This window comes from Tinamus guttatus, unplaced genomic scaffold (assembly GCF_059628265.1).
Source record: "Tinamus guttatus ecotype Peru unplaced genomic scaffold, ASM5962826v1 Tinamus_guttatus_pri_ptg000530l, whole genome shotgun sequence".
In the NCBI taxonomy this organism is placed as follows: Eukaryota; Metazoa; Chordata; class Aves; order Tinamiformes; family Tinamidae; genus Tinamus; species Tinamus guttatus.
This window is the reverse complement of record NW_028289064.1, coordinates 39,550-67,076: the sequence shown is the minus strand read 5'-3', so window position 1 is coordinate 67,076 and position 27,527 is coordinate 39,550.

Sequence of the window (27,527 nt, the reverse complement as noted above, 5' to 3'; positions counted from 1 at the left end):
AATTTTAAATAGCTTATTGAAACGGGTATAAATTTCTTTAAGAGTTTTTTTTTTTTCTTTCAGGTAGACTTCTGCCTCGGTGTCCAGCATTATCACGACACTGTATCATTCAGATCTTATTTTCCCTGGATGTGAAATTTAAGCATGGAAATGAATTTTCCTTTGTCAATCATACACGAGGAAAGGAATAGTAACAACAGACACAGAATTTTGGAGGCTTTCTTTCAGCAAAAAGTGACTTCCCAGAAATTCTGTGCTCACAAACTGTTTTCTAAATACATGTCAAAAGTTATTTGCCCTTCACAGGTCCCTCATATAAGGATTCTAGGAGAGGAAGCTTGACTATGGTGATCAAACCTCTAATAGCCCCAGTGTATCATCGCACACCTTTCATTCCTGTGTTGAGTGGTGGAATGGGTACATCATTACAGCAGTCACATATGTAGTTTTCTGTTCAGTCATGTAAAAGCTCATATGTTTACCAATGAGTGGAAACTTGAAAATTCTAATCTACAAAAATATGGAGCATTAGACACAGAGGGAATGACACAAATATCAATAAAGTTAGAGCTATACAACTGCTCAACAGGTCTTCAAGGTCAGAAACAAATCAGAGTAGCAGTCATGGCTTGGATTCTGCCTATGTGCTTGGAAAGGAAGAATAAGTATTGTTTGTGTCAGGCTTAAGCTTGTACACAGCTCTTATAAGGTGCATCACCAGTAAAATTCAAACCAGAGTCCTCTATTTTCTCTCTTTTCAGGTGATGAAACACGTAACATGGCAGTTATTTTATCAGTGTTTTTTAACTAGAGGGAAAATAAAAAGAGAAAATAAACCACTAAATTTACACTAGTTAAAAACCTACAGAAGTCTAAAAAAAAATCTTGTTTCTTATTGAAATCTATAAACTGGTATTTATGTCAGTAATAATGGATTTGTGCTGTCTTCACTTACAGCATAGTGCTCTGCTTCTCCGGGGATATATTTCACTGTCAATTCACATTACGCCATTAGAGTGAAAAGAGCTTTGCTAACTCTGGATGGAAAATAATCTTCTGCTATTGTTTCTACAGTTAACATGCAATGAAGAGTTTTGCTTTGAAACTTAGCACATGTTTTTTCATCCCTGATTCATATTCAGTGTCACATAACCAACTAGATACATGAAGGGTTCAATTCTCTTGCCTCTTTTTGGGATAATGTCACATCCATGAATAGTCTGTGACAAGTCAGTACTTCTGCTTCTCTTCTCATCAGCATCTCAGTTCTATTTGTCTCAAAAGAGAACACATTACCACTAATTATTTGAACTCTAGAGAAGAGTAAATCTAAACTCTAGATTCTAATGGTCATAATTAAGGTTTCTACTAAAATGAATATCACGTATTTTTACACATCAGTGCTGTTATAGAAAATTGCTGTGAACTAAAATTAAATATTTTATTGTGGTTTCAGCATGTTTTGAAGGTTTAATGTAGCATTCTCATCATGTATTTTGAATTGTCATAGTTCTGTTATTTATTTTAGCAGTCATTTAGTCCTTGTAAATATAATAACCATAACAGGACATGACTCATGACTGTAAAGCTCATAAATTAAGATAACTTATCTTTTCACCCTTCTACAGGATATCCGCTTCTTTAAATCACTGATCTGAGTTTAATTTACTGAATATTTCTCTCTATTTTCACAAAGAGCCATTTTCATGAGGATGAGGATTATGTGAATGAACAAATTAACACAAAAAATTTGCTTCTAGGAAAAAACAGTATTTATTTTTCTTCCTGGGAATAACAGATCCTCTGTTCTTTTGAGACAATCACATATTTTAGGAGTATATCCCAAATGTATTGTGTATAGATCTTCAAATTTTATATGAAAATGAGCAATTGATTTTTATGTTTGCAATTTTTTGGTTTCATGAATTTCTTTATAGAGAATGTACTTTGCAGTATGTGAAATGAAGCATGCTTCACCAATATGCTAAAAGTAAACCTGGATAAATTATTCATTGTCAAAATATTTAGTTGAAAATGTAGTCCTTTTCCCATTAATTAATCATAGCCATAGTAGTCCTAATTTGTAAAATATATGAACTTGGCCTAATTTCCCATTTTGTTATACCAGCTGCAGGCTGAGGTACTGAAATAGAGTAGTTATATGGAAGCATAGTATTATAGAGTTATTTATAGGAAAAGAATGCCTTTTTATCATCAGAACTTTCCAAATAATGTTTATTGTACCTGAAAGTTGGTGCAGCCTTTGACTTTCAGCCTGGATTTTGTTTCACCGTATAGATTGTTGTCTCTATATGAGACTTTTTAGAGCTAAACAATAGCCACTAAATACAATAAAGATAACTGGAATTATTTTTCACATGGCTTGACTTACTTGAGTTTATGATTCAGCCTTTTCTCAGTTACACAGGTGGTTCTCTATGAATAATGAACATTACAATCTCACAGAGTTATCGGAACCTCAACTCTTGTGTTTTCTTTCCAAAAATATATATGAGCCAGTTTTTATAGTGTGTACAGTTAGAAGAGAGAAAGAGACAAAGACACTGAAAATAGAGAAAAAGATTGAGTACTCTGTTATTTATTTACTCTCTGTTGGCATGACTGTTTCATATATAATCTCAGCAATTGTATCTCAGACGCTTAGCTGTCAACACTCTAATGAAATATTCAGTAGATCAAATTCTGTCTGTACTTTAGAGCACATGTGTAAGCAAGTATTGAGTCTGCATCAGTTTTTCTTGCAAAAATACAGATTTTTTCATCTTACTTGTTTTCTTACTATTATTTCCCTAATACGAAACAATTTAAACTCAAGAAAATATCTTGTCTTTTTAGGAGGTCTTGGAAATAAAATACAATATTTAGGCTGTTTTTGATTTTGACTTACACTTCATCTTGGATCTGTTGTTGCTAACGACAATGTTCCCAGTGGTGCAGGCATGAACCATTACACAATGTGCTCTTGATTTCCCCTTTTGAGGGACTGGAAAAGTGTATTGCAGCAGATTATGATGAAGTCAAATGTCACTTGCCCTATGGGGAACACCAAAGAGCTTCCAGACCTATATCTCCCGCCTCTCTGCACCGAATGTAAGGTATTAGTATGTTTAAAAGTGTTTTTTCCTTTGTACTCCTGACTTTATTTTCTTCATTATCAACAGAATGTGCTTCTGGGAGGATGAAAAATGAACTACTAATTGTACTGCTGAAGCAAAAATGCCTAAAGGTAACTTGACACCTAACAGTTGTTCTATACAACAAGAATGTGAACTTTTATTGTTTGCTTTAGAGTGTCAACAGTTCAAACAGCTAAGAAAATGTACTGTGTTATACCTTCCAAATATAGAGGGTGTAAGTACACATTTGACACATACTTTGAATTACTGATAGCTTGGGCTTTAAAGAGCCAAAGAACAAAGAAGCACACTAAGAGATTGTCTCAATCATGTTCAAAATAAAACACTCCTTACACTTGACACTAAAAATTTATAGTTGCATTCTTTAGTTTATTCCAATCTTAGGAAATGCTCCTAATTTTTGAGTAATATCCCCACGAGATCTTTAGAATCTCACCTTCAAATTGTAACATTAGTCAATAATTCATGAGGAGGATTATTTTTTACAAAGGCAAAAGTATTTTTTTCCCAGGACCCAATTTCAAAACTCGCAATATATGAGATTAGAGATTAACTAAACTAATATAAAAATACATAGCTTTTATGGTCTTTTTTTGTATTGCCCTACTAATTAAAATATCCCGTAGTGACCTAAGATCTAAATCAAGACACTTAAATAAAAGTAATTCACTTTTCAGAAGTGCTGATCACTTACAATATCTACAGGATCATTAAGAGAAATGAATGCTCAGCATTGTTGAAATGAGGACTGCTAAATTAAGAGATGGTGTTTGAACAACTAGTCCCTCAGCATCCTGAAGCAAACTAAATTCAAGGACTCTCTCCAGCAAAAGGAGCTTCTGACAGGTCACAGAGGGCTTTCCAGCAAGTCATCTACTGGATAGCTGGGCATTCCAAGGCTTTTACCCTCAGAGAAGGAAACTCCTGGTCAATGGTGGCAAATTTCTTTAATTAGGGCTATTAGTTATGACATTTTCTATCTGTTGGAAGCTTAAACTGGGTGATATTTTCCACAGAAAAAAACAAAAACACTTCCCTATTTTCTACATCAGTGCTCTCTAATTGTTAATAAGAGACAAAGAAATCAGGAGATATTTAAAATTGTCCTCTGCTTCAAATCTTCCTTCCTGCATTGGAACAGGAATTTGAATTCAAGTTTCAAAAGTCCTAAGCTAGTAGTCTAATAGGCAGAATACAAACTAATTGAGACTTCTGAAACATCTCCTGTTGTATTTTTTGCACAACATGTATCAGATTAAATATTAATCATTACAAGATTATGAACATTTCATCTTTCTAATATCTTACCCAATATTCATGGACTCTCTGCCTCTTCTGGAAACCATTTTTTCTGTCTCTCCTTATTCTGTCAGCAAAAGATTATTTTTCTATTCATAATAATATAATTCAATTGGTATGGGTGTGTCATTAGTCATTTAGAAAGGCACATTTTGCTTAAGTTCCTCCCTGGATCTAGACCAGATACCTATATTTTCATGTAGGTACCACGCTTGAGAGGAGTTTTAGACAGAGGATCAAAACTATAATTATTTTCTGAACTTGTTTGCTAAAGCAAGTAAAAGTGGATTTTTCTTAGCACTATACTTCATATTTAGGTATACACTATAACAAAAAGATTACAATTGTCTGCAAAGTTTGAAGATAAAATAATTATGGGTATAGAAAATTAAGGCAATTGTTATGGACATCAGACTAAAATTCTTTTGCAAGATGCTTTCCATCTCATTTACTAGTAGAGTTTGAGAAGCATTGTCATGCTTTAAATGAGGAAAAATACCATAACCTAGAAGGATCTCATCTGAAATAAGATCTGTATTCTGAATGAAAGCCCTTCTGATTTCAATCAAAAAACTATAATTGCCTCAGTAGGTGTAGATCATGAATCAAAACCCCCAATTCTGTCAGTTTTCATTAGTATCAACTCATTGTTTTAATTAAAAATTCTATTACTTCTCTTAAAAAAAAAAAAAAAAAAAAGTAAAAATAGAGACATCATTGGCCCAGCTTCACTCTTACTTGACTTCTGAATAAGTCTTCTCTGTTGTCACTATTAAGAGATACTGGAGGATGTGCAAACAACAGATTTCAATCCCAAGGCAACAAACCTATGGCTAGAGACAAAGCTCGTGACTCTGGTTGCTAAAAAGAGCAAGGGACATCACAGTCCGTAATTTCCTGAAGTCCAGCTAAGGCTTCAAAGGCTTCAATAATTATGTTCTGTGGTGACTTGATACAACAAGTTCAAGGGCTACTTTAATGTCATCAGCATCAAGGAAACTGGAAGAGTGATAGTCAGGATTCTGTGAAAGTTTGCCAAAATGAAGACATCCCATCTTCTGTTTTTGACAAACTGACCTTTTTGAAGTATGAATTGTCATTCTCTTTGAAAGTTTTCCTCACATACCTGAACTAACTTTGAGTTACCTAGCTCTGACTTAGGATAATTTTATATTTGAAATGCGATGTATGTTATTTAGAGAACTTAGTAAAATATACATCTTTTATTTTATATTTACCAGTAAATGTTTTTTTCTTGTCCTTCTACGAAATTAAATATTACTGTGATGATTTACTCTAATAAATGTGATATGTGCATATAGCAAAGAAAAATATTAACATCAGCTAAGAAATCTAAATCAATCTCTCTTTAAATCTCTCATCAATATTTGGTTTCTTGTGAAAAGAATCAAAGATTGATAACAGCAATCCTTTCTCTTTTTAATTTATTTTATTTTGTTACTTTCTGGTCTGTAAATATATGTTCACACTGGGTGTAACTTTTCTTGCTTTGAATAAAAGGAAAATATTATTTGACCCATTGTTATTTACTTAACAAAATACAGTATTTGTAACACCACAAGAATTTCCTAATTAAATTGTAGCAATTTCTAGTTTATTAACTTACAGGGGATCAAAACACCACGATTTGAAAATCCTAACAATTATTGCACAGATTTTCTCAACTAAGTCTGCAGTTAATTTTGACCATGTTTGCTTAGATTAAACAAGCTGGAATTTCCTAATATAAGACATGCAAGTCTAAAGAAATCTACAAAAGGAAGATGTTCTTTATTAATTTCATATGGAAAAGGTTTCTTACGACAGCTTTTTAACCTGGAAATTACTATATAGAGGGCATATTTACTTAGTAGAAAAGTCTTAAATGTGCGGGAATGTTTTTCATCCCTCGTTATTACCATACAGCTTTTGTCAATAAGTAATAGAGCAGCCAATGGCTTTGAAATGTCCTTTGCTAAGCATTTGTCGTTATTATTTGTGTTAGATGGTTATTCCATAAATCAGAAGTATTGCAGAAGCTAAATTTTTAAAGTTCTGGTCATATTTTTTTTCTTCCAGGCCTTTGCCTCCTATCTCAATATTACATAGAACATTGCTTATTTCATGCAGAATGGTGTCAAAAGTGAAAAGCTCTTTCCAAATTTGAGGGCTTACACTCGAGCCTGCCAGACTAGCTTTATTTTTGGCCAAGAATAGAGGCTGGAAATGCATAGTGATATCTGGAAAAAAATGTGTGGAAGCAGGCCAAAGAAGAAACAAGGGCAGATCTTCCATTGCTGCCATTCTGATGTCACATACAAGTTACTTTATCACTTAATTCCAATTGCAAGATATCATGCCAAGTTTCCACTGACCTCAATATTTGACTGACATTTATAAATCAAAGATCTGAACATGCTAACCTTCTGTTCTAGCATTTCAAGCTTAAAATCACCAACACCATCATCAAAGGATGTTCAGTCTGTCCCTGAAGTAGGGATCACCTTTGCAAAGCAAGCACCTTCAACTGAGCAACATAGATCAAATCTTCATAACAGTATTTTCAAAACCAATTCAGAACCAGAGGGATATTCTTCCCTTTTTATTTTAGTTATCTAAAGGTTAGTTGTTTAAATTAATCACCTTACTTCCTCTGTAGTCAGTGGAAAAGAATACTCACCTCAAAAATATCATACCTGCCACCATAAGGTAAGTGTCTGAGTTGTTGGGATGAATCATATTCTGAAGTCAGCTTTCAGTTGGGTAAAATCAGTGAGAAGAATGCATCTGCTGATCTAAGTCCTCCTGTATTCTGCTTAATGTAGCAACCTAGAACACACCGGGATTCAATCATTTAGCTGAATGTCATTGCATTTACATTTATGTCTCTGCTCTTCATCCTGTGCCTTTGCAGCCAGTAGACATCTAGTCAATGTGAAGCCAACAGTCATTAAAGTGTAGGGTGCTATTTATTTCATTCTAAGGAGGCAAATTAAATTGATCAGATAGATCATGTCCTAAAAGCACCCATTTCTCTTTGTTAATCAGAAAGGGAGCCTAGGGAACCCGGGTCAGTCACTGCCCAGATACTGTAAACCAATCTACTGACACTGTTCAACAAGGTTTCTTGAAATCCGTGTTCAAATATTCATGGCCTTGAATTCTCCGTGGCTCTCCCACGTATCTTGGAGAAGTATTGCTACTTTTATTATATTCCGTTAGGATAATTAACTAATACGTGGAATGCTTCAGATTTAAGTATGCCTCTGCTCAAACACTGACATTCAAAAACGGCATTTGAAAAAAAACTTAGCCCCACATCTTGTTAGTCCTCCAAGCGTTTTCACTCCAAAATGACAGACAGTACAAACATTAAGAGGATAAATGCACAGCACATAGATATTCTTTCTTGGACTTCAGTCCATGTTTTCTAATGAAATTATTCTTCACTTAAAAATCATTAGTATAATGAAAATGACAGAGCATATATCTGTCAGGATATGGAAGAGTAGTATACAAAATTCTGTTCTGATAATATTTACTTAGCTGTACAAAATGGCTTACAGCAAGAGAAAATCTGATAACCAATGAACCCCTTTACAACTGTCAAACTTATATTTAGAGTATTCTCAAAGTAAGTGGTGGTCTGTTTTTTTTAAATCACTGATCATATCTGGGAGGAGAAGTATTGGCTAACGGTACACAGAGCTCCTCCATTCAGGCACTGTGTTTCAGCCTCATAGAGTTTCTCTTAAGTGCATTGTGTGATGTTCTAACGTAAAGATGCACAAATAGCAAGTGTAGATTTTTACATCTACAGTGCTTTTCTATCTTAGTAGTGATAGATCTGATGATTGATAGATATTTTAACATGGCATGCTGACAGAAAACAGGAAAACAGACATGCTAGGGATGAGCAAGAAGACCAATGAAGTAATTTAAAAAAATAGACACTGTCAAAAGCAATAAAATGAATACACTGATCTCTATTATATATGTCACAAGACAGTCGAAAGAGATAGCATGACAAATACCCAGCATAAACTACAGTATGAGAAGAAATAAGCACAACAGCAGCCTTCTAAACATCCCAAAGGTGTGAAAGGTTGACCAGTCAGGTTAGCAGTGACAACAGTTTGAGCTGATGTGTATGAGAGTATTCTACCTGTGCAGTATGGCCTCAGATAATCTTGCTCTGGTCCTCTTGGAACCACATGAAAATTAAAATGGTTTCCAGTACATTTTTTTTTCCTAAAAAAATCATTATAGTCAAGTAAGAGAAGTCAGAACATAAAGAAGACCCTCTCAAAGTATAATTCATTATGAAGAGGTAGTATTTTGTCAGGTATTTATGTATGTATGTATGTATGTATGTATGTATTTCCTTTCTTTTTGCCTTGAGGAGATGGATATGAAGGAAAACAAACAGATAAACAAAAAAGGAGATTTGAAATGAAAAAAATAGAAGTTCACAAAAATAAAATTACTCTAGAATCTACAAAAATGTGACAGAGTAACTGCGAATCATAATTGACAGGCACATGGAAAACTGCAAATTGTACCACTATTGAAGAACCTGATGATGCAAAGTAGACTTATGTGCCTAAGTCCCATTAACTTGCCATGAGAAATGGATAAGTAAATGTTCTTTCTGCCTTTGGAAGTATTCTTATAAGCAATCCTCAAAAGAGTTTGCACTCTCCTGTAGAATTTACTATAAAAGGCAATATAGTACATCCTAATTTCTTTAATTTCTTAGAAATTATTTATTTCGTATAGTTGACAAGCTATTCCTGTTCTGCTCTGTTTTACAATAAATTCTTTAAATAAACTTGTTCTTAACCAATCCACAGTCTAGTTTTTGTGTTTTACTGTAGGGTCAAAAGGAAAATCCACACAGAGTTAATGAGGAAAACAGATGTTTATTGTAAACATGCACTTGACAATAACAATAGCAATCAGAACTGAGTAAGGATAGGAAATTCCAAACATCCAGAGTAATTTGGCTACTATAATCCTAGCAAAATCCAGCAGCTAGAGCTTTAAGAATTTTTGTTTGCCTGTTTATTTGTTTTGTATTTTTAGCTAAATAGGAAAAACTAATTTCCTCAAAGGACCAGCATCCACCCTGTTATCGTTCTATTAAGGACAATACTAAAACAGATAATCTAACAGAATCTGGAATCAATGCTATACATATGTCACTTTATCCTTCATTAAAAAAGGTAATCAAGGACATGTTTTTCCCAATTAATTTAAAAGTCACTTTGTCATGTTCATGGCCAGAGCACATTAACATAAAAGAGCACATGAACAGAATAGGCACAAAATCCTCGAGATATTCTTTGAGTATTACAAGGATAATCAATTCTTTTGGGGACAAAGCTCCATAGATCCATATTGAAGAAACTGATGTAGAAGTTGCTAGGCCTTACCTAGCAGGTGGAATGACTCTACAGATGAGCCAAAATTCTCAAATGGTAGAAAATGTAATAGGATCATCAGCACATAAAAACATTTTTATTTCCTCTTTACTGCATCACACTGGCTGACTGACTTATCAGAAGATTGAGCCCAGGAGTAGCAGCATGCATACATAAAAATAATAAACTAAAAAAAAAAAAAAAAAAAAAAAGAAGACAGAGAACAGATTTTGGTAACAGATTATGATATTCCATTTGAATATTTCATAAATCCTTCTAAGAAATCTACCATGCAATTCTAGTCTATGATCAATAAAAAGAATGTGACATGAAAATATTGCAAGAGATGATGAAAATGCAAAAAATGCAATTTCTGTCTTAGTAGATGGATGAGAAAAGCTATTATTTTCTCCTTAATTTTTAAAAAGTCAAAATGGCATGCTAATAAATTGGTGTGGTCTTCAAAGGATACTCAGAAAACTTGTCGGCTGTAGTTCATAAATCTCCCAAGTGTTTTTGGAATTATCAATGCCTTCAGGACACAGAAATGCAAACCACTGGTTCAATGTCAGCTCTACAAAAACTGTGAATGTTTAAACAAACAATGAGATAAAAAGTAATGCATAATTAAAGGGTTTATTCAGAAGAAGTCTGAGTTATATTTATTTTAAAGGTGTCAGTGAAATGCATTTGTACCTGTATATGCTCCAAAGGTGTCATTTTCACAAGTGTCAGTGCACAAATAGGGCCTGCGTACATGATACAGTATTAAAAGGAATATGTATTTCAAAAAGAATTAAAATGTATGAAAATAAATCTAATATTGAATTTTAGTAGTAAATTGGGATTGTTAGTGTAATGGTCCAGAAGAGATCTAAGCAAATGACCATGAAACACAAGTATTTTTTTTTTAATTTGGTTTTATCAACAGTCCAACAAAAGACCGTTTTACATCAGTGTAATCTTTCCTGTTTTCAGAAAGGTAAGATCTGTTCTCTGCTTCACAGTATCCCCAGGGAAGATACTGATCTGAAATTGGTCAATATTAGTTCTGCTGCAGCAATACCTAGTTTCACCAGACAATTCAAATATATTCTGAATTGGTTCAGTAACATAAGGGATGTGGAGCATATACAGATGTGGTTTGCGTTCAGTATATGAACTCTCTCTAATGTAATACAACAGGTAACAGAAGTGTCTTATGAACCTGTTGAAGACTTCTTTGGTTTCAAGAAATGTTTGTTGAAATCACTCCACAGATTTATCCAGAAATCTGACATACGAACAATAGGTCTATAAGTAATGGCAGTACCTCACTGACCTTTTAAATTAGAAAACTAGTCCCTTTAATGTCCTTATTTCTAATTAGAAAATTACTCCGTTTTCTTGTTCAGCCAATAGAGAGAGAAAGAAGTGATATGCCTACATCAGCAAGTAGTAAGAGTAGATCCGGAGAACAAAACAGTTCTTGCTAAGAAACTAGCATCCAGGCTCTATGTATTTTGAGGGTTCACTTTGGATTACCTCTGGTCTAGTTTTGCAAACAAGGACCCACTACAGAATGGCTAGATTGGAGCCTGGAGAGATATCCTAATTTCATTTTCTTCTAAAAGAAATCAGGTTCCTGGGTTTTAAGAATAATTCCATGGTGAGAGCACAAGTGTGGTAAGGCAAGACAACTGGGAAATCCACTACAGCAGTGCATATCTGACCTGAACTAACACTCCTGTGAACACAAAAATGATTCAGCCTACTGGGGGCTAAGAGATGGTGTCTCTCTCTCAAATCAGGGACCTTAAATTTTGGTAAGGTGATTCTAGTCTAATAGACTGTTTTCCTATATGCTGAACAAACTACAGGATTTTATTCATTCTGCTCTTCTGTGTTTTCCACCATGCCCATCATGAACTCGTGCATTGGAACCTGCTTTTTTAGAGACAGAAGACAAAATTAAAGACGGACTCCCTGAGAAAGAATGAACACTACACACATCCACTGCTTTGTCTTGCCATCTGCATGATCCACTTCAGTGATATGCAATCAGACTGGGTAATGCTATTGTGTAACTGTAATTTTTTTCTACTTTTTACCATGTGAGATTCTGTGCCATGTAATCACTTAGAAAGGGTCCTTTAGTCACACAGCTAAAAGTCTTAGCTGGCTTACAGATGCCTCTGTTGATATCTACACAATTACGGACACAGAAAAGAAGGAGCAGGAACAAGAAGGAAACTCAACAGCTTTGAGTTGTCTCTTCTTTGTTTTCTCCCTGATGTCTCTGCATCCACACAAATACTCTCTAGTTATTAATACCACATTTACTGAAAGTTGACAAGAAAGCTAATGGAAGAAGATGTCTGTGAAAAGGAACCTTAAGAAGATGCTGTTACATTCATCTCATGAACAAACATAATTGACAAATTTATTGAAGCATTTGAATTGACCATTACTTATTGGACAGGTAACAGTCTGCTTATCTAGCTCTTCACTACAATGTGTCACCAAATGGTACTGCCTTCTAGTATAATTAAAAAACAGCGAAAGAAATGTACTCAATATTTAAATCTCAAGTTTTAATTAAAAGTTGTTTCAAGAACCCTCAACTGACACTTGCTAAAGCTAAAAATAGTCTATAGTTTAATTACATGGAAATCTATGGTTTCTCTTTCTGAGTAAGCCATCCAGTTATGCAAGCTAGTTATTATCTCTTTAGATACCAGTAGTTAAAAATTAAGATTCGATTGTAGTGTCTTTTATGCTTTTTCAAAGCATTCTCATAATGCTTCGGAAGTGATTTTACTGCCGAAATATCCTTTTGGCAGATGTCCCGAATGCTAACCTAAATTGCTCTCTTTGTATTATTTCCTTGAAAATCAACAGCCCCATCAAGTCAATGCTCGTCTGAGCTGTGTATCCAGTACCTATGACTGCCAGGGCTCAATGGTGGACTATAATCAAAATTTGAAACCAAATGTATCTTTAGATAATTTGGAAAGGAACAGTCTTTTGCATTACTTCTTTGTCAGCCTTTTTGTTGATGTCCATTTAGGAGTGTTTGCAATCCGTAACGACATATTTCATAATAGAATAGAAAGGCACAACGGACAAGAAGATGTTTCTAACAACCACAAATTATTTATTGTCAATTAGAGAGGGATCCAAGCACTCCTGAATTCCCTGTTGCTGGAAGAGCACATTTGAAAACACAGTTCGAATTCTAAAAAGAAAGTAGTGACTATTTGAATGCCCTCAGCATTATCCCAGCTTCTAACCAGGTCTAGTTATGAATATATCTGTAGAAGCAGTAACAGTCTTATTGCAAAGGTTTTGCTGTTTAAATTTCTCATTTTTGCAAGATGAGGGTGACATTCTTGTCTGCTTTAGAAATGTGCATAAAATCAAATAGCTTACTTGCTCTAAGTGTGCAATGTAACAATATCAGTGATGACTGATGGTGTGAGAGAATTGCCCGAGAAAGGGGAAATTAGAGAAAAACTAGGGCCTAAAAGAAGTTATGGAATTACAGAGGCTTGCTTGGGATAAGAAATAGTTACCATTTCCAGGATGGTTGGTATGTGTGGAACCTACTTCTCCACGATTCTCTTGGCAACAAAATCTGCCCTCCTAGCACAGGGTAATAAGAGTTAACAAAGAATGAAGCAGAATGGAGCCCCATGGCCAAACTGTTGGCTTCCCTGCGGAGAAGATAATCTGCTGGTACCATAATCAGTGACTGGAGGGTGGAGCGGAGTGAAGACACCTCGGCCATACTCTCTTGTACTCCCTACAGAGGTGGTAACCTGGTCATACCATGCAGCTGATCGGCCACATCGTGTGATGTATGGTACCGGGCCAACAATGGCGGCGATCTTTGCTCAATCTTTGCTCAAACTTCTCCTCATTCTAATCTCGTTATAATACCAATACACAACCCTGTCCTAGAAGCTACCCACTTTCAAGGAACAACCACTGCTCATTGAGCACGCTCTCTAGATTTTTGAATAACTCAGGAGACTTTTTAAACCAATCAATAACAAAAGTAAGTATGACTAGGGTCACCCAAGCTCCACCTAAAGGTGAAAGAAAATGTATAAAAGGTGAACTAAGGAGGAATATAGGTAGGAAGAATGGGAAGATAACAACAAAGGAAGAATGGAGTGGCAAGAACTAGGAAGGAAGAATGAGGTGATAACAATGGAAGAAGAAGAAAGAAGGAAGAGGAGAGAGAGAAGACTCCATCATAATTTCTGGGTCAGTCGATAGGTTGAACTCCTTTGCTCCCCTCGGGTCAGGACACTGCCTGAGGAGACTCCTCAAGACTGAGAGCCCTCTCCCATCTTCTGGGTGAGTGATGATTACGCATTTGTACACTAGGCACTAGCTAATAATCCCACACTGTAATAGAGAATTTCCTATACGGACATCCAAAACCTGTTTTCTAAATGTTGCATTTGAATAAATTGCACTATTTGGAAACTCGATTTGCTCCTAGAAAGGTGATTGGACCTACAGTTGATGGACTGTTTGTGAATCCCATACTGTCAGAGTAGAGCTTGTAGGTGATCCTACACCTATTCAGGAACTCGATTCGCTCCTAGGAAGGCAATCGGACCTACGGTCAACAGACTGTGAATCTGGTACTGCCAGAGTCAGGCCTATGGTTACCACAGTATTTGGTATCCCTATTAAGAGATGAGTCAAGCCACCTCCAGCCCCTCTAAACTCTGAGGATCAGCTAGAACACAAGGGGATTCATCTCTTACCAAATTTGCCTCTCTGCTCAAACTGCAACACATGGTAATGTCAAAGAAGTCAGAGTTAGATCACCAAAAATATGTAGGTATCAATCTTTTATACCAGTGTCTCAAATCATTACAACTGCTTTAGTAATCTAAGAATTTGGGCATTAAATAGAACTTGATGTACCTAAATAACTTTCTGGATCTGGGCCACACTGTTTTCTTTGTTTTGTGGATCTGATCCCATGGGTATGAAAACAAATAATTCTTTTGACTTTAGCATACTTCGTTTTGTACAATAAATGAACAAGAAATCCGATATATAGTAACTAACTCCCTCATTCTCACTCATATACACAAATAAACATGATAAAAACCTGTTTAGCTAACCTGAGGTCCCTAACACAATTATTTTTGCATTTAACTGCACAGTAACACATTCAAACTCTGACTTTCCTGAAAATTTTTCCTCTGGCTTAGTAAATAAGTAATTGTGTTTCTGCTTTCTGAAGGGTTCATAAGAAGGTGAAAGCATGAACTTTTTTTCTTGAATGGTTTCCCTTGCAGTCCTCATGAATACAGAGCAAATCTGAAGGAGCAAAGTTGTTTTGCTTTGTTTGCCTGCTTGTTTTTACTGAAATTAGAAAGTCTGGAACTTACACAGCTTAAGAAGGGGCATGTGCTGAAAGTGAAAATCAAGTCTACTTACTGGAGTTGAATTTTCAGCAAAATTTATTCTGAGTATTCAGCATTTTGGAACCTGGGGTAAATTAAATCTCTCCTCAGGGAAATGGGGTCACAACTATATTGTCAAAGGATGCTGAAGCAGATCCAAAAAAATGTGTTGGCACCTAAGCCTGTTAAAACATTTAGATTCACAATGTGAGGTCTTGCCTTTAAGTAGGCTAGCTGAGTGTATATGTCAGCTTAAAAAAGCCCTGAGATGTTCTACTGATGAATACAAATCTAAAAAGACAGATTTTTGTTGGTTTGTTTGTTTTGCTTGTTTGTTTTTACATCCAAATTGTAAGTAAAATGTATCAGGCAGCTCAGGCAGATACTAGTAATGTTTAGCTACGAGACATGTTAACTGATACTGTTAAGTGAAGGACAGATGGTGAGATTCAGAGTGCCTAGTTTGGGCATTCAGAAATCCAACTCAGATATAAAAAATAGGTTATTATTTCCTGCTGGAAGATGAAAGTTTTGTGTGAAATTAATTTCACACAATCTTAAACCACCTAAATTCTAGGGGTACAGTTGAAAATCTGGAATTAGTCTTCAACCAGGAATAATCAGCCTAGAGAAGAGTTATCCACCAGCCTCAGATGTCCCTTCCTAAGGAATGACAAATCACCCTCTGGCACCATCTCCTTCTCAGTTGGCTATAGAGGGAGCCTAGAGTAGGTCAGACCTCTCTATAAGAGAGATATAATTAAGTGGAGCACATGCGATGCTCAGACAGAGTTAGGCCCGTCTCAGCGGTGTCACACAAACCCCAAACACTGCTATGAGAGACATCTAGAGAAAAGACATTTAGCATAAGAGTTTGTTTGAACTCCCTTTTGTCCCTGGTGGGCTGGCAAATTAGGATTTGGATATCCCAGTTCTTCCCAGGGTCTGAGCACTCACCCCAGCCACATTTCTAACAATGAGAAATGTTTTATGAAAGGCGTCTGGAGGAGGTCAGGCGTCCCTGTGGGAGAAGATCATTCTTTGAACAGGCTACCGGAATGATCTTTCATCAGCCTGAGGCAAATTAACTCCTGATCTTTCTAGCTATCACACTAGAAAATTAAAGAGGAACCCTCCACCACTCTGGACAGGACTGGGATTCTCCGATGCAGGAAATGTTTGCCAGAGAGTAAGAAGGAACTTGACTAGCTGTTAGATAGACACTGGGATTTTCCTGGGTTTACACTCCAATGTAAAGCTCATTGTAAATATAACACAGTGTAAAGCAGCCTTGATTTTATCGTCTATGACTCAGGTTTCCAATCCCTTTGGATGAATGATCGAAGTGCTAACTACAGGTCCCTGAAGCAGGCTGCTTTTGTGCAAAGTCCCTGCTGCACTTTGTTGTGGATAGTTTCATTTTGTTAATTTTATTTTTTCACAGTAATTAAAATAAAACTTTCCCAGTTTCCCCTCCAATCACATCTTTCCCTCACATATATTTGCTTAGTGGACTACACTTATACCATCCTGTTTAGATTCTATGAATTTGCATTTGTACTTCCTTCTTTTTACAATATTGTGGGTGTATGAAAAAGACATGGACATAATCTTTAGTCTTATTATTTCTATATTTGATGAGGCATTAATACATTTTAAGATGAGGAGAGACCATTATGTTCTAAATTTCTACTTAGCATATGCCAAAGAACCGAAAATGTCTCAGAAATATTTATCAACATAGAGCTTAACACCTTAGGCAGATGGATAGATTTATAACTTCTTCTAAAAAAGTTGAAAATATGTTTCTGACATGAACTCTAGAAATGAGTTTTTGAAAGGAGACTTAGCCCCCCTGCTTTTCTGTTAAGATCAGGTTTTAAGGTCCAGATAATAATTTCATGCCAAGTGAAAATAATTTTTTTTTTCCTTACAAATCAAGATAGTTTAGAAGCACTGACCTCAGTCTTTGTCAGATTTTGAAACTAGACACTTCTTAAAAGGCATTTTCTGCACTTGGAAGAAGCAAAGCAGAACTCAAATTACTCTCATCATTGGCATCACAGTGTCTTTGATCATGGAATATAAGAAGGACAAAGGATTAGATAATACCTTGGACATCATAATGTTTTATGTCTGAAGTCATATATAGAGAAATAACTTAGGAAAAATGACAGTATGCTTAACCAACCTGAGCTCCTTAAAAGGACAGAGACATTAAAATTCTTGAAGCGATAGCAAAACTTTTTTGCCAATGGAATTTTTTAATGAAGTATACTGAATGTTATTAATGACTATTCTTTACCAAATGGTATATTGCATTCCTAACGCTCTATTCATGAGGAAATTCATTATGATGAACAAATGGTTCAGCGTCATAACAATACATGTCTGAAACTGATTTTAAATGCACTGGCTTTATACTAGTGTATCCTTGAATTTAGATTTATTACGGTAATATCAAATATAACTGCAGTTAAAATGAGATCAATGTACATCTATATTTATGTCTATCTTATTTTTCTATATAAAGCAGTTTGCTTTTGCATGAGAAGTAGCTGGATATAATTAGATGAGCTTCCGAAAACAACTGTTTCATTAGCAAGGAATGGATTGTGCGGGCAGAAGAGTAGGAATAAAATATTTATTAAGCATTTATAGAAGACAATCGTACACGGTGAGAAGTCTATTTGCCTGGAAGCCTTGCCAAACTGAATTCTTCAGGGTGTGCGGTTTTACCATACTTCTTTTTTTTTTTTTTTTTTCTCACGTCCTTTGTGCATCTTTTCATAATGTACACGTCTTTGTAATCAGAATCCCATCCATGACTTTTCATTTCATTTCATATTTCATTTGTGACATTTCAGTCTTATTTTGACTCAGACTATTCCTGAAAGAAATGATATTAATGTACAAGTGCACAAGCATCAGTTATTCCAATGTGGAGAAAGGCTAGGAAACATTTTAAATGATTAACTTGTTTAAACCATCAGCTTTTTAGTGATCACAAACGTTGAAAAAAGACGTATTGGAAAGTAGGTCAAATAACTGCAGATAACTACAGAAGAAAGCCTGTAGGGACAAAAAATGAGAAAGCCAAAGTGCAAAATAATATACAACTAGAAAGAGATATAAAGTATAACAAGAAAGAATGAACATATTGTAGTGAAATGATAATCAAAGAAAGAGTACTGGTTTACTTCTCAGAGATAACTACAGATGGATGATAACATGAAGTATAAAGTATTTAATGCCTTTTTTAAATCAAGTTTCAATAAATTTTAAACTGTACACAGCTGAATTTAACATAATGAAAAATGAGGAGTTAAAAAGTCAAGCTAGAATGAATCAGAAGTTTTCAAAACAACTGAGCCAATAAAATCCACTCTGGATTGATTAGAGAAGTAAACTAAACATCTGAAATATTAATGGTTGTATTTTGAGAAGTCATGGAAGATAGACATTGTTTCAAAGACTTGATATGAATGAATGTAAGCCCAGATTCTTTTGCTCCCTAGCTATTAAGTATTTAACTGAGATGTCTAGATTAGCTAATTGTATAGACTTAGTATTCAGCCCAAACATATAGATATTGTCTATCTCTCTGAAGATTATACAGGGTTCCAAAGTTCAAGATTCCTAATGATGGTGCCTCATTTAAGTGATAGAGACTCTGATGAGAATGCAGATCATAACACTTATCTTTCAAATGTGAAAAAGGAGAAAGCAAAGGAGTTGTCTAATTATAGATTACTCAGCTTATTTTTAATTACAGAATAATATTAGGTAAAATCATATTTGCAAGCATCAATGTGAAATAGAAAACACTGACTCTCAAGAACAAGCATTCAAAAATCAGTTTCTATAGCAAGTAAAAAGCCATATGAGTAGAAGAGAAGCCGTAGTTGTAGTCCAATTTAGCCTGAGAAGGATTTTAGCCTTTAACCTGAGAAGCCTGAGAAAAAGTCTTGTGTGACTTTGTCAAAACAAGATTGAAAAATTCCCTATGTAGGTCTATTAACAGATATAGGCATTACCATATAGGAAATTTTACTTCAAGAATACCTAACATATATTCATACCTAACATATATTCACATTTGCGAGTCCCTTTGGGGTCATCACTGAATAGGGTACAGTTCTATTTTCACTAAAAATTGGGGTAAGAAAATAAGAATTCTGCTCATTTGATTTACAGATGACACTCACTTAAAAGTGATTGGCATCTTGTTAGAGTATTGAATTAGAATTTGAATTAATGCAACAAAATTCATGTAATAAATTGTAGAGGTTCTCTATAAGGTACTGTCCTGAGAGGAAAAATACAAAAGTCTAAACTTAAGTGAAAAACTACCAGCACAAATTCATAATGAAGAACTGATTTGTTCTTCTAGTGCTTTAGCATAAAACAGTCTAGGGATATAACAAACCACAAGTTGGATAAAAGCAAATATTATGTTTGTGCAACAAAACGAAAAAATCAACAGGCATGTCTAAACAGAAGTAGGACATATAAATAGATCTTCCTATCTGCAAGTCATTACTAAGTCTCCTGCTGAAACATTGTCTCTGGCATTGGGCAGTTCATTTTGAACAAAGATAGGAAAAACAAAGAGTTTAAAGGAGTAATATTAGGATGATCAAACATGACTTTAAGGGAAGAGGAAAGGAATTGCAGTTGTCATTTTTAAAGAAGGAATCCTAATGAATGAAAAATTAGTAGGGAAGCATAAATGTAAGAGAGAAAGACTGGACATTATGGGAAAGAAAATCTGACTGTAAGAAAAATTAACTGCTGAAGCATTATAACGAGATTATTTCATAGAGGACACTTTCAAGAAAAAGTTAGGAAAATACCTCTTGGGGAATGTTGCCCTTGTCTGAGAGTATGGGATGTTTCATAGGACCTCTGAGATGTCTTATAGGCCAGTTTTTCTTTATGGCAACACCATCTGCTTGCTCTAAAAAGCTGGCAAGGAATTTGGAGAATTGAAGTTCACCTGACTTCACTTTTCGTGTAATTTTTTGTTTAACAGATGAACAAACAAAAAATCTTTCTGCTAATTCTGACCAAGTTATTGTATCCTGAGTTAACAGCTCTCATTTTTTTATGGGTGAGCGGGGAAGTTTTCTTTTTCTTTCTTTTTCTTTCTTTTTTTTTTTTTTTTTTAATCTAGACAGGCTTGTGTGAATAAAAGGAAATTGAAAGTATAGGAGAGAAAAGCTGGAAAATATGATCTCAGCTTAACATTATAGGCTGGAAAACCAAGGGGTAAACTAAAGGAACGCAGATGTACTTGTGCTGGAAATTATTCATGATTTTTAAGGCAACCTACTGATTTTGGTGAGTGTAGCTATGATTTTAAGCACTTTTGATTGTATTTATGAGATGTATGAGATGTAGTTATGATGCAGCAGTTCAGAGTACTAAGAAATAGGTCAGACATAAGAAAACTTTTTGAGTTCATGAAACCAAAGTAGACTTCAGTCCAGTAAGAATGAAAAAAAAAAGTATATAAAAAACAACTGCAGAGAAGAAAAAGAGTGACCGAGTTGTTTTAGAAGATTAGTTCATCGTGTGTTAATCACAATGATTTCATGTACTAAACAAATTTATTCATATTGATTGAAATCCATTTCTTGAGACAGTAACATGAACTTAAAATGGGACAAAAATGAGAAAATAAAGTGCTAAGGAGTCTCTGCTCAATACTACATACCTACCTCCTCATCAGCACATGAATGTAAAGCAGGAAGATTAGGAGGACCTAGCAAATTTCCACTCCCTTTCAACCTTTAAATCTTGGTGCTCACTGAAAAACACATCTCAGAGAGTGCGTGGTTGCCTATAAAGTCCATAATGGCAACTACAACATTGATGCAAGCTGCAAGAATTTTGGGAGGATTATGTAAGGACAAACTCTGGCTATGTCTCTAAGGCATGATCTATCTTCCCCCAGCACCTTCTCCGCCCTGAATGAATTCAGATAAATGCTGGACTTTTCTTCATATTATATAGGTTACATGTGCAAGGGGAATACTGTGCAAAATTTCAGCTTAATGCAGTTGCTGCCTAACCCAAATAACATGTTGATAATAGTATGATTTGATGAAGATACTGCATAATTGCATCTCCATATCTGATACCAAAAAGCAACAAAGTGCAACAAAGAGGAGGAAGAAATGAAAAATGAGCTTCTTATAAATTATTATTTTTGATTGTTGGAGGAGGTGCTCCATTTGTAGAAGTGATGTTCATTAATCCTTTTAAAAAATCCAGCCATTTGTAAGGTAAATATGACTTGGGAAACTGTCCCTACCCTTTAATGAGGAGCAATTATGGAACAAGGCCCCAGATAGTTTAGCTTCTTTCTTTTGTGTTGCACATTCATTTCTACAGCGTTTATACAACTGTGGAAGTGGTACTGCACACAGTTAAATGGTAGATGTCAGAAGTGTAGAACATGATAACGATGCTTGAAATTAATCAGTCTGGGCCAAAGTGGGGGGAAAAAATTTATTTTAACTCTCTGCAGACAGTCAGCTAGTTAAACACTTTAAGATTATGTTCTGTTATCTCTTTCACTGCTGTATCCATGTTTATACTGAATTTCATTCTCAGTAATGGTCTGAGCCAAGTCCTGGTCCCTCTGGAATAGATAGGAATTTTGTTTTTTACTCTGTGGAAGCACAGATTGGACTAACAGAACTGAAACTGTTTTTTTATATGGCAAATTCAGAGGAAGCTCACTGGTAACTGAAGACCAAAATCAGTTCCCAATGAACTCAGTGGAATAACCTGTTGATTTCAATCAGAACTTCAACAAAGTGTGAAAGCAAAAATAAAAGAACATTAGTCACAACACAAGGATACTTTTCCAGCTATTTTCAGTATTAATCAATTTCCCACTACAATTTTATGCCGCTCTAGTATTCCATACTAATATTGAAAAAAACATTGCATTTCTAAATTAGATTCTACACACTTATTATGCATTAATGTTTTTTGAAATTATTATATTTAGAGTCCTTGGGAACTGAACCTATTGAAGATATTATTAGATTCTGAAAGAAATATAAAAAAGAAAACATTATATAAACATATATGATAAACATACAAACTCATATATGAACATATATATAGTATTTTTTATCATTCTTTCAGAGTATATATAAATATATACACACATATATAAGTTAAGACAACTAAGAAAAGAGAAAAAATGTTTACAGAATAAAACAGTGAGGCCAGCAGTGGGAGAGAGAGTGTCTTGACAAATGTAAAAGACCTTAGCATAAGCTAAATAGTTGCAATGAATCAGGCATTTGGAGATCAGAAAGTAATGATGGAGTCAAATAGAGATTGCTTTGAACCCTCATAGAATATATTTAACTGATCAAAGGCTGTATGGGTTTCAAAGTTGATGAGAAATTAATTGTTTCCAGTGTACTAAATCAGAGATATTTCTTCAGCACAGAAACTCTTAATTGACTGTCAAATTGCCCTTAGCTTGGCTCCTGCTGACCATTCATGCTAATTATTTGCTATGCATTTGTAATAGTTATGGCCAGCAGGACAGGGAAATATTTTATCCTAATTTTACAAAGTTACATGGAGTATACTATCTAAGAATGTTGGAAGTCTCTGATAATGAAGGGACTATCTGAAAAGCATAGACATTGTTCCATAGACAAAACTAATTTCAGAAGATCTTCATGTTGTCATTTGAACATGTACAGCTCTCCCAATGACTTTGAATGGAATTTTGCATATGTGTAAGAATGACATCACAGTTATGATCTGTTCTACTCTATGTCATGTTCATGGTAAAAGTGACTGCAGTTTAACTGCGATTCCAGAGATCCAGAGATCTATGACTTGCTTTGCTAAATAAATTTCAATAGGAGTTTACTTCTGCTGTTATTTTGTATTCTTGTTAAGTGTTTTTAACTTCCACAGACATTTGATTGGTTTCAATATATTTTCTTCAGAACTAACACTACACAATGCTGTGATTCATGAACACACAGAAGCAGGACATATGCAGCTACCAGAAAGCTGTGGTGACATGGACACAGGCAAGGAGAACACTTGACAGTGTTTGAACACTGAAGCTAAACTGCTTAATTTTGTTCAGACAATTCAGGCATATATTTTGAGCTGAATACTGGAATACAGGAAGTTTTGCTGTACATTTGGAAGCTTTGCTGTACATTTCTTATATTGTGCTTGCAAGGAGTAATTCTGCTTTATAATTAATTCCATTCTTTGATGGTTTATGCCAAATCCTAATCTCTCTGGAATAATTAGGATTTTTTCCTATTGAAATTATTGGACAGTCTGCCATTGATTTTAATGGGATTTAAACAAGCTGTCAGAATTTTTTCTTTAAAATTATATATACCAAAATATTCTTGCTCTCATGGCTTAGAAACTGGGGAAATCTACAAGTCTATGTATTAATTTATTATGCTATTTCTCTCGTTGGCTCCGACTCTTGTCCAAGCCAAAACAAAACAGAACTAACCAAATACAAAAATAAAGGAACACTAACTTTCCAAAACTCAAAATTTTAGGAACAGCAGTTTTTCCACAGCAGTTGAAAGGCCTGTTTTGAATTTGCCTGTTAACTGAAGTACTGTGCACTAAAGGAAATTCATAAAATTGGAATTTTCTTACTCATAGGAAATGAACTTTTTATATCTTACTATACTGGAATTATATGTAATTCCTTACTTAGACTAGCAAGTATTTTTCTGTGCAAGGATCTTTTAATACTTAGCAATATAAAAGTACTTTGTTTTTATTTTCTACTGGGAAAAAGAACAATGTTCTGGAAATATTTCTGATATTTCACCTGGAAGAAGTGGAGAAGAGAAAACACTTTTTTTTTTTTTTTTTTCCCCTGCTTTGCTGGCTTGGCCAGCATATTTGTAAGGCTATTTTTATATTTTTTTTTCATGTGCTTTTCCTCTTGCTATTCTATGGCTTATGTTTTTTATTTATCCCTTTTCACTAATTAAAAGAAACAAACAAAAGTCTTTATTTATGGCTTCCTGACCTAGTTCTGAAATGAGATTTGAGTTGACCTGTATCACTGTCACTAAATTTAGGAATGTATCACATCTCACTGATGTCCCCTGATGTCCTTCAGCATACGTGTTTCTTTTTGAGATTTTTTGCCCAGAAATTGACAGTATAGAAGTTAATCTGAAGGAAAATGTTTGACTTCTTCCCTCCAAACCAGGCATCCAGGAACTGAGATACAGGATATTCCTTTGCAAGGTTTTTAGAGACTTCTATGATCAGTAAAGCTGAGTCTCATTTCATTCTGTCTTTACTTTGAAAAAAAAAAAAATCTCAGTCAATGACTTGTGACTCCGAAGCACTCCATCCACCTTCAGAGTTTGCTAAACTACACAAAAGACATTCAAAATCCCCAAAGGCTCTGCATGTTTTTCCAGAAAAGTAAAATAACTATCTCAATACTAATGTTAATGTCTTATGATAGCCTACAGCTTGGATAATTTTCTTTCAGCAAGAGAAATAAGTGTTATTGGTTGTTGACCTATTTTGTGAGATTTGTGTTCAATGTCCATCAGTAATAGAGAGATATTATCAAGAGCCACTTCGGGTGTCCATCTAATACATACTAACCAGAAAAATGACTTTTATTTCATAAAATGTACTATTTTCACTAGCACCTCACAGAGTCACAGAGAGGGATTCAAGCTTAGAAATCCTTGTCTCCTTTCAGAGCAGCAGAAAGACTTTTAAGCACTGAAGGAGAAGTGTTGTCTTGCCAGAGATCAGAAACAGGGACCTAGACAGAGTTTGAAATCTCATAGAGAAGGATAGTATGAGTGGCCTAGGATGAAAACCTCTGTCAGACAGTGGGGGAAGTGTCTTCAAGATCATCTTCTCTTCTGACATGGAAGAAGTGGGCACATAATTATTGTTTGTAGGAGTAATCCTTATTCTATCGTACTACCATCATTACCAGATGACAACTCACATGTTATAATTACCTTTTCTGTAGAACAAACATGATGATGACAAAGGGGACTTCGACCTCTACTGCCCCCCAAATTTTCCATTCAGATCAGCTGCTTACTTTGCCTCTGATTAGGGCCAGTTCTGCTGCTGCCATTTTGGTCTTTACATCACTGAAAAATTCAACAGGAAACAAGGTAGTGGTAAAGAGAAACCCGATGTATCATGTTACCTTTTTCTTTCCTGGATTGTTGCTCACTACCGACATCTATATCATACATTATTATCAGTCAAAATATTGACTTTTTTCAGACATGTTTAAAAAAATAACAAAAATGGCTTATAGAAAATTTATTATAAACAAACGCCAAACTAAAATATATTATTTATACCGAATAGAATCATTCTGCATAACAAATAATAATCATTCTTCATTGTTTTGTGACCTATACTAAAACATAAGTTCCAGTTTTCATGAGTCATTCTAATTAGAACAGTAATTGAAATTAGATTTGTTTTTCCATCATAAATAGGTCATCCATTAGAATAAATCATCTTATTGTCTTGCAGAGCTGTACAGGAACCATGCAGCACACAGGGTTCTTGAAGCACTGTGTTCTGGACAATCAATAAGACAGATTTATGATCATGATTTGTTCAGCAAAGTAATTTAATTGTATGTAATCTGATCAGAAAGGATTTAGAAATACGAAGATGGGAATTGGGAAATGAGTAAAGCAGATACATAGTAACACAAAGCAAACCAGTAACATGAAGCTACCAAAATGTTGATTCAGGCTTTCATAGAACAGCCTATCTTCCTGGCTCAGGAAGCTTTTTGTATTAAACCCTGGCAGAAGCTAACCAATGCAGCCAGGCTGATACTGACAAAGTAATTTGCACCATTGTGAGAATCCTGGCACTGGGCCACCTGTCTGATTCCTGCTTTTTATATTTGCAGATTTTGAGTGGGTAGAAAAGTTGTTTATAGTTCAAGGGGCTGATCCTTACTGGCAGTGTAAAATGCCTTATGGAGCCTACTAAATTATCACACATGTCCCCTTTTCCTTTTAACACAAATAAATTGAAACACTCTTACATATATTTTACATTCCAAGGTGCTGTTTGCTGCCCTCTGGAAATATCTTTTAGTCTTTAAGGAACAATAATAAAATATGCATCCAGAGTTCAGTAGACAGGATCACAGGATGCAATTAACCACAAGAACGAGACGAGACTTACAACTCATGTCTCCTTTTTCTTCAGGAAAGTGTTCTGCAAAATACTTAAAGAAGCAACTTTTGATTTATGCCTGCAGTTTTTGCAGTGAGAGTCTGCAAGAGAAAATCAACGCTTTGCAAAGACTAATTTTAAAAGCCTATATAAATGGATTTTGCACAGACAAGAGGGGAATAATCCCGCCTACCTATCAGTATGGTGAGATATATGGCATGCATAGATCTTGGCATATACTGCGTGGGAAGCCAGCCTGCCTGGTGTGAACATTGCACATTGGTTAAATAAGTCCCACTTTGCCAGTGTGTCTAAAATACCCTCCAGAGAGGGAGCGTATGTTACCCCAGGCATGTTATTATGAGAACTGCATGCCACAAAGCTGGAATTTCCTGTTTTACCAGCTTGAATGCAGGCAGAATCAGCTCACATCTGCTCCTTTTGCATATATGACCTAAATGCTATGAGTGATGGAAATTGGAATTCATCTCTTTGGGCAAGACCAGATTGCTGGGCTCCTAATTCTTGCCTTCCAGAGTGGCCCCTAATTCTTACCTGCCTCCAGATCTGGTTCGCAAGCAACTCCGTCCTGGCATCCTATGGAAACTACATGAAGCTCAAAGTTGCTGACTTCGTCCAGCCAGGCAAGAGCATGCCAAAAAAGGGCTAAACATAGCAGGCCACAAGCAGGACAGCAATATTTTATACTTCTGCAGAACTTCATACACGATTAACTTCCTGACGTTGCCTGCTATGTGTTTGTAGGAAGAGAGCCCAAACCTATACATGGAGCTCAGCTGTGGCTTTTGTTTAGAGCAAGAAGAAAATAGTAGAAGGCAAGCAGTCATCTAATACGTACAGATGCTATGCAGAATGCACTAGTGGGCTATTGGCAGATGGTTCTTGTCAAACATTTCTAAGGTTTTGAGTTAAACGAGTGCAGCATCTCCAGCCCTAAAGTTTGGGTCTCACAGATCTAATCTTCCTCTGTTTCAAAGAGAGGAAAG